General features: G+C 35.0%; 1 protein-coding gene across 1 annotated transcript in view; it reads left to right on the top strand.

Annotated features, from left to right (window-relative positions):
• The window catches only part of LOC143222171 (forkhead box protein P1-like), a 201,731-nt gene that overhangs the window by 54,987 nt on the left and 130,703 nt on the right, over positions 1-16,041 (top strand). Inside the window, exon 2 of the mRNA XM_076448248.1 lies at positions 5,249-5,375. The gene's annotated coding sequence lies outside the window, so the exon portion shown is untranslated. The remainder of the gene's footprint in view (positions 1-5,248; positions 5,376-16,041) is intronic.

Raw genomic sequence — 16,041 nt, 5'->3', positions numbered from 1 at the left:
CGACTCGTAATCTGAGTGTCGCGGGTTCGCATCCCCGTCGCGCCAAACATGCTCGCTCTTTTAGCCGTGGGGGCGATATAATGTGACGGTCAATCCCACTATTCGTTGGTAAAAGAGTAGCCCAAGAGTTGGCGGTGGGTGGTGATGACTAGCTGCCTTCCCTCTAGTCTTACACTGCTAAATTAAGGACGGCTAGCACAGATAGCCCTCGAGTAGCTTTGTGCGAAATTCAAAAACAAACAAATTACCTTAGAGGATGTGTGTAACTTTTTAAATTTTAACTTCATTCTGATTTTTCAAACCTTCTCCTTTCTCACTTGACAGTACCTGTCTTTACTGTGTATCGACATTCATGCAACTGTTTTTTCAGATTTGTTATGAAAATAAAAATATCTTCTTCTTGGCTTAATGTTAACGTCAGAGAAATTTTTATTTTCAAGTCAAGCAATATATATCTATAAGAGCTTGTCACATGTAAGTGTTCACAGATATATCAACACTTGTGACAGAGAGCTTGTGATACATTATATTGTTACCATGTTGTAATTCTTGCGATCGTGGCTGATAACGTGTGAGGACTCATATCTTAATGAAAGTATATTTTCAATGTTAAATACCTCAGAAATAATTACACAAAAATATATTTATTTTATCAGTTGTATGGCATAAGTGGGTGCCATCATATTTTATTATCGCAGCTCATATGAACGTTAGAATGAGCATCTAAAATAGCAGTATGTGTTGCTTGTATATTACGTTATATGTGATTGAAAGAACCTTTATCTTAATGTGATCAATTCAGCCCTCGGATGAATCTTGTATTATCATTTAGTCATCTGTATAATATGTGTATCACTCTTGTCAACAATTTCCGGTCGTGATCAGTCTTGTTTACGTGAGTGTTGGAAGAGGTGGGGATGTATCTTGGCGAAGGTGAAAGCTTATAGATGTCATAAACCACGAGCTAAATAAGCACAATATTCCGCTTTGCTTGGCTCTGAGCGACATTACAATATCAGCTACTTACTAGTTGACCAGTTGGTGCTGTGCCTTAAAAGATGCCACATGTCCTGGTTGTAGTGACAAAACGAGACTATCCTTCCGTGCCTGAGAGGTATTTTTGAGGATATGACGTTGCTTAAGCTGATAAATAACAAATGTTAAACCACGAAGATAGGTTAGAGAGGTTGTTTAACTTTTTCACTGCAGCTCATCTAATTGTAATGAAAATGGTGGCATTTTCAGTACACTTCCCTTATTTTTTCCCGTGTCATAGTCTGTGTTGTCCGAAATGTGCACAATGCTCAAACAATCATTACATTATTATCATCAAATGTAAGAGTTTTAAGATTGCGCTTTATCCAGTGCTCCCTATTTTTTGGTTCTTCCATCCACGGAGGAGGTAATCAGACTTTGATTACCTTTCTTAAATTTTTATTTCCTTTGTTGTATTCTTCTTTCGCCGTTTTTTTACATATTCTGGTAACCAAAAGTTCAGTGCTATCATGGAAATCTTGATTAACAATAAACAACCACTGTTTCTTAAGCTGCTGTTCTATGTTTGAATATAAGCTGTGCATGTCATCAGTAAAGTGTAGTCCCAAGGCATTGAAGATTTATTCATTTGGGCCCATAACCATCAATGACTGCTATGTAGGAAACATTCAGTTACTTCTGTTGTCGTTGTAATATAAGGAAAATTATTTTCGAACATTTTAAAAAAAAAGTATTTTGGAAAGTGTCCTTTGGCATTTGAAATGGAAGCTTCTCTCAACAGTATACTGTGCGCAAAGTTAAACGTAAGTCTTTTTTGCCCATCTTAATTGTTCATGCAATTAAAACGTCATTACAGATGCACAAACTATTTCAAAATACTTTCAACGACATGCCTGTTCTTAGCTTTGCTTATAGCAATCCAAGGCATTCTCGGTGCGCACGGTAGTAGGAAGTATGTATTCTTATGGCACCTACTGGAAAATGCTATTTGGTAATTCCAGTGAAGTAGTTGTAGTCTTCAGTACCTGTAGGTGCAGGACTGTCAAAATCTCTTGCTTACAATCATTGGTGATACGATTCTTCTTCATTGTATTAACTGTAAATACTCGCTGCCCCTCAAGTGCGTTGCGTTAGATGCTATAGTATCTTGTACGGCTCTTCTTGCAGTATATAAGTGCATCTTACACTCTATGCACCAGTTGTTATGAAGATGCCTTATGTCCAGATGTTGTGGAACTTCTTAGCAGATAGTTTAATGTTTTTAATATGAATGTGTGTATGTGAACCAGGTAACTGCAAATCTAGGAATACCTGATCTTCAAATGACGTTATTCAATCCTCTCTTTCCCTACCATATTTGATATCTCCTGTTGAAATTTTCTCTCCTACGTATTTTCCATAGGTGACACCATGTCTGAGTTACTGTATTTTTACAAAAGTGTATAATGTCACATTGTTTAAAAATATTTAGTTTTTATAACACATTTATTTGGTATTTTGATTTAGGTTACTTTCTTAGCACTGGTAAGAGCACTTAAGCTAGGAACATGATCCTTTTCTTTCAATGCTCCATAGACATATCTTTACAATGTCTAATAACTAATCAAAAATGTACAACTTCTGGTATCTCTGCGGCAGTAGAAAAAAGGCATTGTAGCTCTCAGAGTTAAGTATTTAGAAACCGTGTATTTGAAGTGTTTTGTTACCCCTATATTGGCTTGAACAGTCTGTTTATTATTTTTCTGTCATTGTCATGACAAACAACATCCGCTCCCCGTTTCAATCACACACATTTTGAAAATTTCGGAAAACCATGTCATTCGTGGAACATGCAGTTGGGTCTTGCCACAACTAACTAATATGGGCAATAAGGACGATTCTTACTCAAAACAAACAAACATTTTCCATACACTAACATTGCCATAACGAAGCATGTACAAGGTGACCATTTTAAGCCCTTAGTGATATCCATCTAGACTTCAACTACAGCGTTAAAGAGTTTGAAATGTATTGGCAATCACATCTTTGCTTATCTCCCATGTAACGTATAAAAGTAATTTATATTTTTGTACATTTCTCCTTAAATGAACTTAAAGTTTAATCAAAGAAGGAGTTGTTAGTGTCTTTATTCAATTGTTCTTGTAACTCGTCTTTTTACATACATTATAGTAGTTTACCCCCCTCAAAAAACAACAACATACGTTTCAAATAGTTCTAGTTATTCAGACGATAGAAATCCTATTTCCAGTAGATGAAACTAAAGTGCTGCTGTCTATGATAAACAAGAATTAGTGGGTGTACATAAACAACTGATTTTCTTCCACACTTTTTTTATTAACCAAGAAGATTTGTTGTGAAAGATATTTTGAGTTTTCGAAATACGTATTCATTTTTATTAAAAGTGACAAATAGGAGTTAATTACATAATCATACAAGAAATTTTTTTTGCTATCATTTTTCAGAAAATCGACTTTTATAGGTATTTCGTGTCTTTACATTTTTTGCCCTCTACAGGCGATAAAACGACCAATTTTATTACAAGTTAAAAATGTTCACATATTACTATTATTTTGGTGAAGATACTAACGTTAAACTTGTGTCTACTCATGCTCCTATTGACGCATGCTCCTTGAAGCATATACTTTAAATCAGTTACATATGGTCCCAAACTGGGTTTACAAATTACCCAGTGTATGTGTGGATTTGTCGTAAGATGCCATTGAAAACGTATGTTTGTGTCATTAATTATTGACATGAATGCATAAACAGTAAACTTTTGTTTGCTTGCCAAAAACCCTTCAATAGTTTTGTTGTTTTTTCGTACGGTATGCTAATATGATATATTTTCTATAATTGCTAATTAAAAAAAACTAAATTATATTTGTCTATCCTTCTATAATCACTGAAACTGACAGTGTCTTTTGCTTGCTTTCACTTTCTGTGTAAATCGTAACTATTAAAATATTAAAAACTTATGACTTCATCGTATTGACAATCTTCTCACGTAATATAAATGGAAAGTTTAATCAGTGATGACGAGAGAACCCACTTGTAGAGAAAAATATATATGTAAAAATGGCTGGTTTGGGTTGAGGAAAGTTTTATGTAGATGAGCGAAAAACGTTCCGACCTTATTCGGTCATCGTCAGCTTCACAAAGAAAGAGGTAATTGACCGATAGCCGACCACATGTTTGTGAAGGCGGTTGTATAACTGAGTGTAGGAATGTAGAGGGCGTGCTTAGATGTTTGATTATACTTATTAATGTAGATATAAAGGTGTTCCTTTGTATTGGTTTACTTGGATTTGAGTTGTTATAGAAGTAAGGCTTCTTTAATTTTGCGTTTAATTTTGTTTCTTTATTTAATATTTGGGTGTTTTCTATGGTTATGTTGTGTTTATTTGATTTGCAGTGTTCGAAAACGTGTGAAGGTGACTTTTCGTGTTCTTTGAATCTGGTTTCCATTTTCCTACTTGTTTTGTGTCTGCTTTTTGAATAAATGTGATATTAACTGGAATGTCATATTTTGTTACTAGTTTTTTGCCAAATGTTGGTTATTTTTCTGCTGATGTCGGGAATATATGGTATGCAGCAGTATATGGTTTCTTGATTTTTTTAATTAGTTAGTTGATTTTGCATTTTGTCTAGGTATGTGCGTATAATGTTTTCTACGGTTTGTGGAGGAAACTTATTGATGTTGGTGAAGTATTGTTTTATATTGGAGAAACAAGTAGAAAAATGAAAACCAGATTCAAAGAACACAAAAAGTCACCTTCACACGTTTTTGAACACTGGAAATCAAATAAACACAACATAACCATAGAAAACGCCCAGATACTAAATAAAGAAACAAACATAAACACAAAATTAAAGAAGCCCAAAATAAACCAATACAAAGGAACACCTTTATACCTATATTAATAAATATAATCAAACATCTAAGCACGCCCTCTACATTCCTACATTCAGTTACACAACCGCCTTCACAAACATGTGGTCAGCTATCGGTCAGTTACCTCTTTTTTTTCTTTCTTTGTGAAGCTGACGATTACCGAAGAATGTCGAAACGTTGTTCGCAACTCTACATAAAAATTTTCTTAACTCAAACCAGCCGTTTTTACATGTATAAATGAAAAGTTTATATTTTTTTAGATATCTAGATTCAGTTATTTTTATTTTTTTACTTATATGTTTCATGTTAGTAACTGTAAAAATTAAATCAAACTTCCATTAGGTCCTTTTTTCTTTCTAGTGAAAACTGATTTCAATGACCAACAACAATCCCGGTGGTATTTTTCAGCCATTTTCTTCCCGACTTCGATAGCCTTCCCTCTTGCGCTGATTCAGCGTAAACTATTTATTTCCAGTAATTGTTTAAGGTAGGTATCACCATTTCATTATTGCTTTTTCATACCTTTAGTTACCACTAAGTGTTCACGCATATTTCAAAAAAATGTATGTATTTTTTTTTCAGATAAAGATAAATAATCTTTTTTGGACTCTTTAAAGAAAAAGAAACGTTCGGTATTTTACGGCCAATGTAGTAACTACTTGTAAGAGATAATATTAAGTTGGTCACAGGTTTGACGTGTATAAGGAATGCAAGTTCTGCTGAAATCAGGTGTTTGTTTTTATCCAGAATATTATTATTATTAAGTCGGAAATAACTACTTCGCAGAAAAATGCCATGTTACAAGACTAAAATAATTAAAAAAATAGCGTCCGATTACTGACTTTTCCAAGAAATTTTTAAATATTCGATATTTTACTTATGTTATTCATAAAGTAATGTAAACTTCACCAGAGTGAACACCATCAAGGTTTTATAATGAATAAACAAATTTGCTACGAAAACACACAAAAAATGCCTTTATAGATATAATTTGTATAATTAAATATTGGATAAAATTTATATTTGGAATTTCTTATTCCAGTTAAAATGAATTGGATTTCCAGTTTTTAATGGCTGTTCATCTCTAAATACACGTACGTGAACACATAAGTCATTTTAAATAAACCTGCGTCTGAGGTATAGCGGTATACATTGTTTCTTACGTTAATCACCAGTGACAGCGTGCCTGTATCATTATCATTGAACGAGATTTAATTCCCTTTGTGTGGTTTAAATCCGTAGTATGCTGCTGTATTACAAACATGCTTTTGTTTACCCTAACAACGAGTGGGCGGTGACCAGGGCTCGCTACCGGTCAAGCCAGTTGTTCTTGTGACTCTTTTACTCATTGAGGGTGGTATGCTTTTGTTCCATTGTTTTGACAAAGGTGTTGCCGTCCTGATAAGCTTGAAGATAACATAGGTTTTCTTATCCTTGCTTGTGGTTTATAAACTCGTTTAAATGTATAATGTAACAATAAATTAGTTATTGGTTTGGGTTTACTCATTTTAGTGCTATATTTACACGTTTCTAGTTTAAATTACAGAGAACGTGACATTTATACTTACTTTATCCACATATCATATAAATTATCAATATGCTATAACGTAGCCCTTCGGTTGGCATGAACTGATTGTGTATAACACATGCTGTTTATTCCTAATACAAAGCCAACCTACAAAGTAAGATAGAAATTCCTTTAACATTTACCATAAAATTAATTCATTGACACGAAAGAAAGATATATCACTGTATAAATTGTCCAAGTTGAAAAGTTTTATCCAAAATAACTTTAATAGAAAATTATATTATATTATCATCAATTCACTCAGCATTTCTCAGTATATAAACCTTTTGTTTTGTTTCTTGAAAACTACAAGAGGGCTGTCTACGCTAGCCCTTCCTCATTTAGAAGTGTAAGATTAGAGGGAAAGAAGCTAGTTATCACCACCAACTGTGAGGCTACCCTTTCTCCAACGAACATTAGGATTAACACTCATATAATAACGTTCCCGCAACTGAAAGGGCGAGCATGTTTGATGTGATGGGAATTCAAACCCGCATCCCTCAGATTGCCAGTCGAGCATCCTAACTACCTGGCCATACTGAGCCTTCATAACTTTCTTCAAACGATTTTAATTAGTTTATTATACAGGCAGATATATGTCTGGAGCCTTTTGGACTTCATATTTAAGTTATTGAATCTTTTTTTTTTCATATAAGTAAAGTTCATTTTTCTAAAGTTAGATTAGATAAACTTTATTCAGTAGTTTTTCTAATAAATATTATCTCCAATTTTTCTTCAGTAAATCTCAGCCGACAAAATACTAGCAAATACTCGTATTTCTACTTTCGTTCAACAAGTGCCATCCGAAAATACTTTATCGACTCCAACTTGAAGAATTATTTTTAGATAATCAGAATTCATGTTTGAATCAATCTCTCTTATCTAATATGTTGTTTTTAATAAATAGTGTCAAATTTTAAATCTTATCATATAAATTGTTTTAAGACAATAAATGTCAAGCGTTGTTTGTGTTGCTTGTTTGCGGTTAAGCACAAAGCTACATATTGGGCTGTCTCTGCTCTGGCCACCACGAATATCGAAACCCGGTTTCTAGCAGTTAAGTCTGCAGACATACCGTTGTGGCACTAGGGAAGCTAGTGAATGTTAAAGTTTAAATTCGGAAAAATTATTTGACGTATTGCTTTTTGGTAATTTATGTTGAGTAAATGAATAAATGTATCTTATTCAACAAAGTTTTAGGAAACCAGTATGAAGTATTGCTCTTAAAGCCACATGAGGTCTGGCTACGTCACTTTACGTCTGCCATCTTTTTCATACATAATCGGTTTGTAAAATTAAAACAGGGAGTTTAATCACATAAACATTATTAAACAAGCTATCTCTAACTTAGATTACATCAGTCTAAAAATCACTTTTAATGTTACTTTTTGGTAAAGAGGAGTTTATTAATTTTAATCTACTATTTTCTTAAAAAATTTTCGTAATTGTACACTTGTAAACAAGGCCTTTAATGTTGGTTCCGTACTTACACCGTAAGTTTGTTAGTTGTGAATTTCGCGCAAAGCTACTCGAGGGCTATCTGCGCTAACCGTCCCAAGTTTAGCAGTGTAAGACTAGAAGGAATGCAGCTAGTTATCACCACCTACCGCTAACTCTTAGGCTACTCTTTTACCAACGAATAGTGGGATTGACCGTCACATTATAACGCCTCCACAGCTGAAAGGGCGAGCATGTTTGGCGCGACCGGGATTCAAACACCCGTGACCCTCGGATTATGAGTCGAACACCTTAACAGGCTTGGCCATGCCGGGCCAAACACAGTAAGCTAAAAACAAGTATATAAATGATCATAATAATTGACTATTGAAATTTACATGCCATACTGTGATAAATAGATGATGTAATTCTAAATAAAATCAAGGACCAGTAAGGGGGAAAATGAGGAACTACGTCACTGATAACAATAACTCGAAACACGATTTTACATGTATCAAATGGTTGCATAGACACGACAGATTAGTACCACACATGGATTAAATAAACCACTAGGTGGTTTATAGTGTTTCATCTTTAGATTTTGAAGCATTTTATAAAATGTAACCAGAAGATAATTATATAATTAAAATACGCTCTCTGAGAATTTATCTATGATATAAATTGTACACTGTTTGTCTAAAAGCATTTTAAATCTAGACGGTAGTCGAAAGATTAGTTGAGCGTGCACTAATCAGCCCACTTCAGTTTCTAAAAAATACTGTGAGTTTTGTTTATTCCTTTAGTCCGACACAGTTGGCTTATGTGTTTACCCGTACATATCACAACCTAGAGTTACTAATGTATTTATCACTATGACTGAGATTATTCGGAGAGTATTAAGGGTTTATTTTGTGTCTTAAGTATTTTAATGGTTGGGAGGATATGGAAAAACAGTGTGGTTGAAAATCTTTTTCTTTTTCCGTTCAAGTTCTTCATCCAGCTGAGCAAATAAAACCAATTGTTTAACCACGTGTATTAAAAATCAGTCGTTTCAAAAGCGTGTAGTGTGTTTGGGAGAAAAGTGGGCTTGTACGAAAGCACAAATTAAACACGCCGTGTGCCTTAGTATGGATTTTATCATTGCTGATGTTTCAGTTTAGCAATTTGGTCAGAATGTTTAAACGTATTAATTTTCCTTTGTCATAGTTTGTAGGCTTTGTTAGAGTCTAGTGGCGATTGAGTTAAGCTAGTAATAGGTGAAATATATATATATAAAAGCTAAAATGTATTGTTAATATTCTTAAAATTGCTTCAAAGTATGTCGTGATTTGTGTCGACTAATTTGTATTGCGTTGCCTTACCAAAATGTAATCAGTGATGTTAGCTTGATTCACGTGTTAGTTTATACTGATACGGCAAAAAAGTTCAAAGATTATATATTAGACTGAATGAGCTACGGACCAGCAGACTATTGGCATATATTTACAAGCTGCTAAATTATATGACAGTATATCAATGAAAAGGAACATTATCGTCTTCTCAACCCTAAAATTACCAGAGTATGAAGGTATATAAACCTATTAGTGTTTAAGTAAACGTTTCGTAATTAGTAATGCAGTAAATTGCTTGTGAAATCATGGTTTTGTTAATTACTTGGCTCCTAAAAGCACACGAATTTAACAAAAATACCTTGAATATTACAACTAATCTCACTGCTTACTTCTGTGGTATTACACCTAGTTTTGTTATCAATACATTACTCTGAGTGTTGTAACAGAGAAAAATAAAAAATAAAATGTATGTAATAAATAAATCTAACCGATAATGATCATTATAAAATAAAGTCGAGAAGTTGAGGATTAAAGGAAGTTCGTAGCACTTAAACCCGATAACATGGAACTACTACTCAGATATATCACTTCTCTTACATTTAAAACACCTGCAGTGGTACACTGTCTCAGCAATATCAGAAAAGTAGAATTCTTAGAATATGTATGTTCAAATCATCTGGCTGCAATCATGATAATTATGGTGGGGCGAGCATATTTTCATCCATTAACAATAATTCATGTTTTTTGTTCTGCCACTAATGAATGGTATGAAAATAGTTGCGAGAATCTCATCCTTATTAAATTGTACAAAATTCAGGATACTATTCGCTAGAAATTAGGACAATATCTGGAAAGCCTTACTCCAGATCAATATGACATATTCTCGTATTATATGAGGAAACATTTGCTACGACGAATATTCTAATCTGTACATCACTAGAAAAGGTTATCTGAATTCTGTCTTATAGAGACGAGATTTGTCAAACATACCAAATCTTTCTCTTGTGCCATTAAACGACTTTTCATTTTCATGAACGATAATGTTCATCCCCTCCGAGCAAAAATCATCATTGCGTATCTCGAACAAGATACAACTGCGAGAATAGACTGACCAGCACTTTGTTGAGACTTTATATTCATAGAATCAATTAGGGATTCGTTTTAATGATGACTTTTTACGTCTGCTTGATCCATTAGACATACTGGACAATCTGAGAAAGAAACTCATACGTGGCATCTAACAATTTTATAGCGCTATGTTAGATGTTCAGAGTGGAAATAAACTTAGTGAGAGTTATAATGCTTTTATCTCAATACATGTTGTTACTGCAGACATCACTAGCTTAAGAAGAATAAGGTGTTGATAATTATTTGCGTTGTGATATCACTTTAAGGAGATATTAACTGTTAATGAAACATAGTTTAACTACTTGAAAAATATCTTCGAATAATTTATTGATCCCTTAGTTATATTGTTAAATATACTTTTAACATTCGAACAAGTTTCTAGTCGTCGTCAACAATGTCACATTGTATTTCCTAGATATGTTATAATTACACAACCACGGTATTACTTCAGCTGTAATTTCTAATATTTGCTTAACCAAAGCACTGTAGCGTTATATATTCGTCATAACTTCTGTCATGACTATTAATATCTATTTTTTCGTGGAGTTAGATTGGATTTAACGAGAACTTAACTATTTTATTAAAGCAACCTAATGGCTCACGTGGTGCAGCAGTATTGTAATCCCCGTTCATCCTGTCAGTGTCTTTCAGGGACATATCTGCACCGCATTCTAGTAGAAGTGTAGTAGTTAAACAAGAGGGAATCCTCAGTAGCCGCGGCGCATGAAACTCTGTTAGGCAGGAGATCTTTATTTTCGTTTTTATTAGCTATATTTTTGTGCGCCAGCAATACCAAGCGTAAGTCACACGCACTCCCGATTTGATTTTATTACTCATCTAAATTTCTACCAGTCTACTCTTAAATGGAAATTCTTTTAAACAGTAGTAGAATACGTTTATCTATGAGACCTTGTGCGTGGTGAAAGGATTTGGTTTCTTAAGTCCAAAACTGTAATTAGATATTAAATAGGTCAAGAGACGACGGACCTCGGAACTAAAAGTTTGTGCTTCAAAAAACAAACAAACTTAGAGACATTATATGAGTCACTGTACCACAGCTATAATGCGTTACTAGTTGGAGCACTGTCTTACCATTCGACAGATGTGGTTCGAAGTCGACGCGAGGAAATATATATTGCGAAAAACCATAGAAAAAAAAAGAATAGTTTTTATTAATTATAATGGAGGAAGTAGCCAACTTATTCTATTTTAATACAATATAATTTCCTTTTTTGTTTGTTGCAGGATGAAAAAAACGTAATTTTACAAAACATGAACATAGTTCTCGTTTTGTTACTCGCAAACTGCGAGTTTTTGCGAAGTTAGCAAACCTATGTTGTCAGGAATTCGCGGGTGTTTACTTTTTATTAGTTTATGCAAAGAGAAAAAAGTTGGCTAACCAGCTAAACAAGTTGTAGGTATACAACTGAGTAATGGTTTTCCCCGAAACAACACGGATCTGCTAGATAAACAAAGAAACCAATTGTATGTTTGTGTTTTATTTTTCATCCAACCGGATTATACTGTTTTAAGGTTCCGCTTCAAAAGTGCAGGATTTGTTGGAAAAGTTGACCGAAATCGTGAAACACAAACTATTCATAAAGAAAATAGAAGTTTGAAAGAACATGAAGTGTGTATTCACACAATAGGACTGGAACAAAGAATTCACTCATGGATAAAGATTTGTAATTGTTAAATCGTCATAACATTTGTTGTCAAAACACTTTATTATGGCTATTGGCCATAGACTTTTTACTTTTGAATCTGCTAAGTTGGTAGAACTTTCAATGCGGAAAAAAGCAAGAGGAAGTTAAGAGTAAGAGGCAACTTATATCGCTCTAACGGCCATAATGGGCGTAACAGAGTAAATTTTAAATTGTTTAAACTGAATCTTAGAAATGTTCATATTAACAAGAAATCCTGACCCAAAATGTAACTGGATATTTATTAGAATATACAAATAAATAATAGCAAACGCTGGTTATCAAAACTTAGAACCCGGCCCTGATGAAAGCAACTGAAAACTGAACGTTATTGAGTCCCAGAGATCCTTAGTTTTTTTTGTTTTTTTTTTCGGAAACCGTGGAACACATAATGTGATGGTCAATTCAGCTATTCATTGATAAAAGAGTAGCCCAAGAGTTGGTGGTGGGTGGTGATGACTAGCTCTAGTCATCTAATAAGACTAACCTTTCCTCTAGTCCAGGGGTTCCCAACCCTGGGGGGTCGCGAAGCCTTGGCAGGGGAGTCGCGTAGCCTTGTTAGAAGTAGCTTGAGATAACATTAATTTTATTTCATCAATTACATTTTCATGCTCTTACATTTTTTTGTTTCGGTGCAAAGCAAAACGTGTGCCACGTTAGTTCAATGTCATTAGGTGATATTATGCGTGTATGTATGCGTGCCTATGTGTATGTGTCTGCAACTGTATGTATGTGTGTACTAGTGAGTAGCGAGTATGTGAGTGCACGCGCATGTACGTATGCTTGTGTGTGTGTTTATCTGTGATTAAGTGTGTGTGTGCTCGCTGTCGACACGTGAGTCACATGTCCGTTGCTGATTGGTGGATGACGAATCGCGCGACTGGCCACGCTCCCTTCCCTCCCAATACTTACCCCATCATTACTCTACCTGTACCCCCCACAAGTAGTCAGTGTAAGATCTACAGTTGCCAAAGCGTTCATTATTCAACATTTTTATTTTATTTTAACAAGGAGATAAGTAAGCAGTAGAGGTGAGTTGTGTCCATGGCTAAACGGCGCAGATACTCAGAATGCTACCTCAACATTGGCTTCACCATTGTGCTCGCCAACGACGGCATCGAGAAACCACAGTGTGTTTTGTGCCATGCTGTCCTGAGTGCAGAGTCAATGAAACCATCAAAACTCAAGCGTCATCTCGAGATGAAACATCCAGAACACGCAAAGAAAGGTTTGGATTTCTTCAAACGGCATGAACGGTGTCTTAAAAGCCAAAGAATCAATAGAAGTGGGTCGTTTCAGCAGCAGAGTGCAGCCGTAGTGGAAGCTTCATATGAGATTGCATTAGAAATTGCTAAACAAAAAAAGCCTCACACGATTGGAGAAACACTTCTTAAACCCTGCATGATGAAAGCAGTAAATCTTATTCTTGGAGAAGCCAGTGCAAAGAAGATGCAGCAAGTATCCCTGTCAAATAATACTATACAGAGGCGCATTTCTAAAATGTCTATGGATGTGAAGGAACAGGTTTTGACTGAAATCAAGTGTTCCCCTTTGTTCTCCTTTCAGCTCGACGAGTCAACAGATGTAAGTTCATGTTCTCAGTTGCTTGTCTTCGTGAGATACATTAATTCAGGTGACATTAAAGACGAATTCTTATTCTGCAGTGCACTTGAAACCACAACAAAAGCTGATGATGTCATGAAAAAACAACTTTTTTTCAAGACGAAGATCTTCAATGGAAAAACGTGTGTGTGGTTTGTACGGATGGGGCACCGGATATGCTGGGATCGAAATCAGGATTCCAGTAGAGAGTGAAGAAGCTAGCACCTCAAGCAAAGGGCATCCATTGCATGATTCACTGATATGCTCTCGCCAGTAAGACTCTCCCTGCCTCTCTGCAGGAAGTGCTTGAATCTGTAATCAAAATTGTAAATTATGTGAAGACTCAAGCACTCAACACTCGCCTATTCAAAGAACTATGCAAAGACATGAATGCTGACCACGAAGTCCTTCTCTTCTACACAGCAGTACGTTGGTTGTCGAAAGGAAACGTTATTAATCGTGTCTTTGAAATCAAAGATGAAATAAAGCTATTCCTGGAGACTCAAGAAAGGAAAGATCTTGTAGCTCACTTCGAAGATGAAGCATGGAATAAAAGGGTTGCGTACCTAGCCGACATTTTTGACCAGCTGAACAAGCTCAATTTGAAGCTTCAAGGAAGGGAAACACATGTTCTCCTTTTTCAAGATAGTCTTCGGGCCTTTGTTTCCAAACTGCAGAACTGGCGTCGGAAAACCAATCTTGGAAACATCGCTATGTTTGAAAAACTTTGTGGAGTGACGGATGAGTCTCAGATCCAACTGGATCAGTTCCTCAAGTATGAGATTACCGAACATTTTCAGTCTCTAGAAAAGGAAGTCGAGCGTTACTTCCCTGAGCTATCACAGGAACAGGAGGCCCTGGTAAGGAACCCATTTTGTACTGAACTTGATGTATCCAGCATCCCATATGATATCCAAGATGAATTTCTGGATCTAAGGAACGACTCTTCAGCTCGTGATCTCTTCAAGGTGAAATCCGTGACTCAGTTCTGGTGCGCTATGTATCAGTCATACTCCAAAGTCAGCATGATTGCTTTACGTGTCCTTGTTCCATTTGCTTCTACCTACTTGTGTGAGGCAGGATTTTCCATTCTTGTCAATATAAAAACAAAGAATAGGAACAGATTGGATGTTGGAGATGACATGAAACTGGCTCTAACAAACGCTCGGCCACGAATTTCAAAGCTTGCTGCTGAAATGCAACATCAGGCATCTCACTAGCTGGGTTGGATAGCTGTTCAAACCTATGTTAATATTATTTTAAGAAATATATGTTCTTTTTGTGAATTCAGGTTGGACCAATGTGATTTAATTTGCTAATAAATAATTACAGAATTTTTAAATATATTTTTTTAGACGTTTCTTTCCCTCTCCTTCACAGAAAATAAAAGAAAAATTAAGCTGCTGATAGTAAGCCCTAAGTAGGGGTCACATGGGTTTCAAACTTTTAGGTAAGGGGTCGCGAGTGCCAAAAGGTTGGGAACTTCTGCTCTAGTCTAACACTGCTAAATTAGGGAGGGCTAGCGCAGGTTGCACTCGAGTAGCTTTGCGTGAAATTCAAAAACAAACTATTTATTTGATGTCTCAAACAAATTTTCACTTTATATTCTTTTATGAAAAGAGTTACAAAATTAACTATTCAGATCGTGTCTAACGTTCGGTACGCAACAGTTAGTAGTACGTAAATTTGAAAGCCTAAAATAGTTTTGTTTTGACTCTTAATATATGTTTTAAAATTTAGAAGTTGATCCGGTTCGTTAAACTTCTAGATCTTCTGCAGACTAATTGTAATGTTGATATCATTTATTAAGTTAATATCTTAAATGAATTTGGTGTTAATTTTTATTCCATTTTATTAAACAATTTTCCTTCGTAGATTTGGTTTTGATATTTGTCCTAACTCACAAATTACTACCTTCCGTAAATTTGTTTTTAATTGTACAGTATATTAACGATGAAGTTTTTTTTCTGTGTTCTGATGATATTTTGTCCTATTATCACTAAGTGTAAAAAGGTTATTCGCTCCATCCGGAACGATTTCACACTTCTTTTTTGGTAATGCTCAACAATATACATAGTCGCTTAGCAATAAACTATCACCTGATTGTTCTTAGGCCAACTGTGGTGTTTATGTTGAACACTTAATAATCATGTTGATTTGTTTGAAAGGTTTGTTTTTATTCTTCATTTTTATAACTTCACTGATATAACAACAAAATAGTTTTAATTCAAAAGTTTTATGTTTGTTTGTTTGAATTTCGCCCAAAGCTACACGAAGGCTATCTGCGCTAGTCGTCCCTAATTTAGCAGTGTAAGATTAGAGGGAAGGCAGCTAGTCATCACCATCCATCGCCAACTCTTGGGCTACTCTTTTACCAACGAATAG

The sequence above is a fragment of the Tachypleus tridentatus genome, chromosome 8 (genome assembly GCF_004210375.1).
Source record: "Tachypleus tridentatus isolate NWPU-2018 chromosome 8, ASM421037v1, whole genome shotgun sequence".
Taxonomy (NCBI): Eukaryota; Metazoa; Arthropoda; class Merostomata; order Xiphosura; family Limulidae; genus Tachypleus; species Tachypleus tridentatus.
This window is presented reverse-complemented; position numbering and strand designations above follow the sequence as displayed.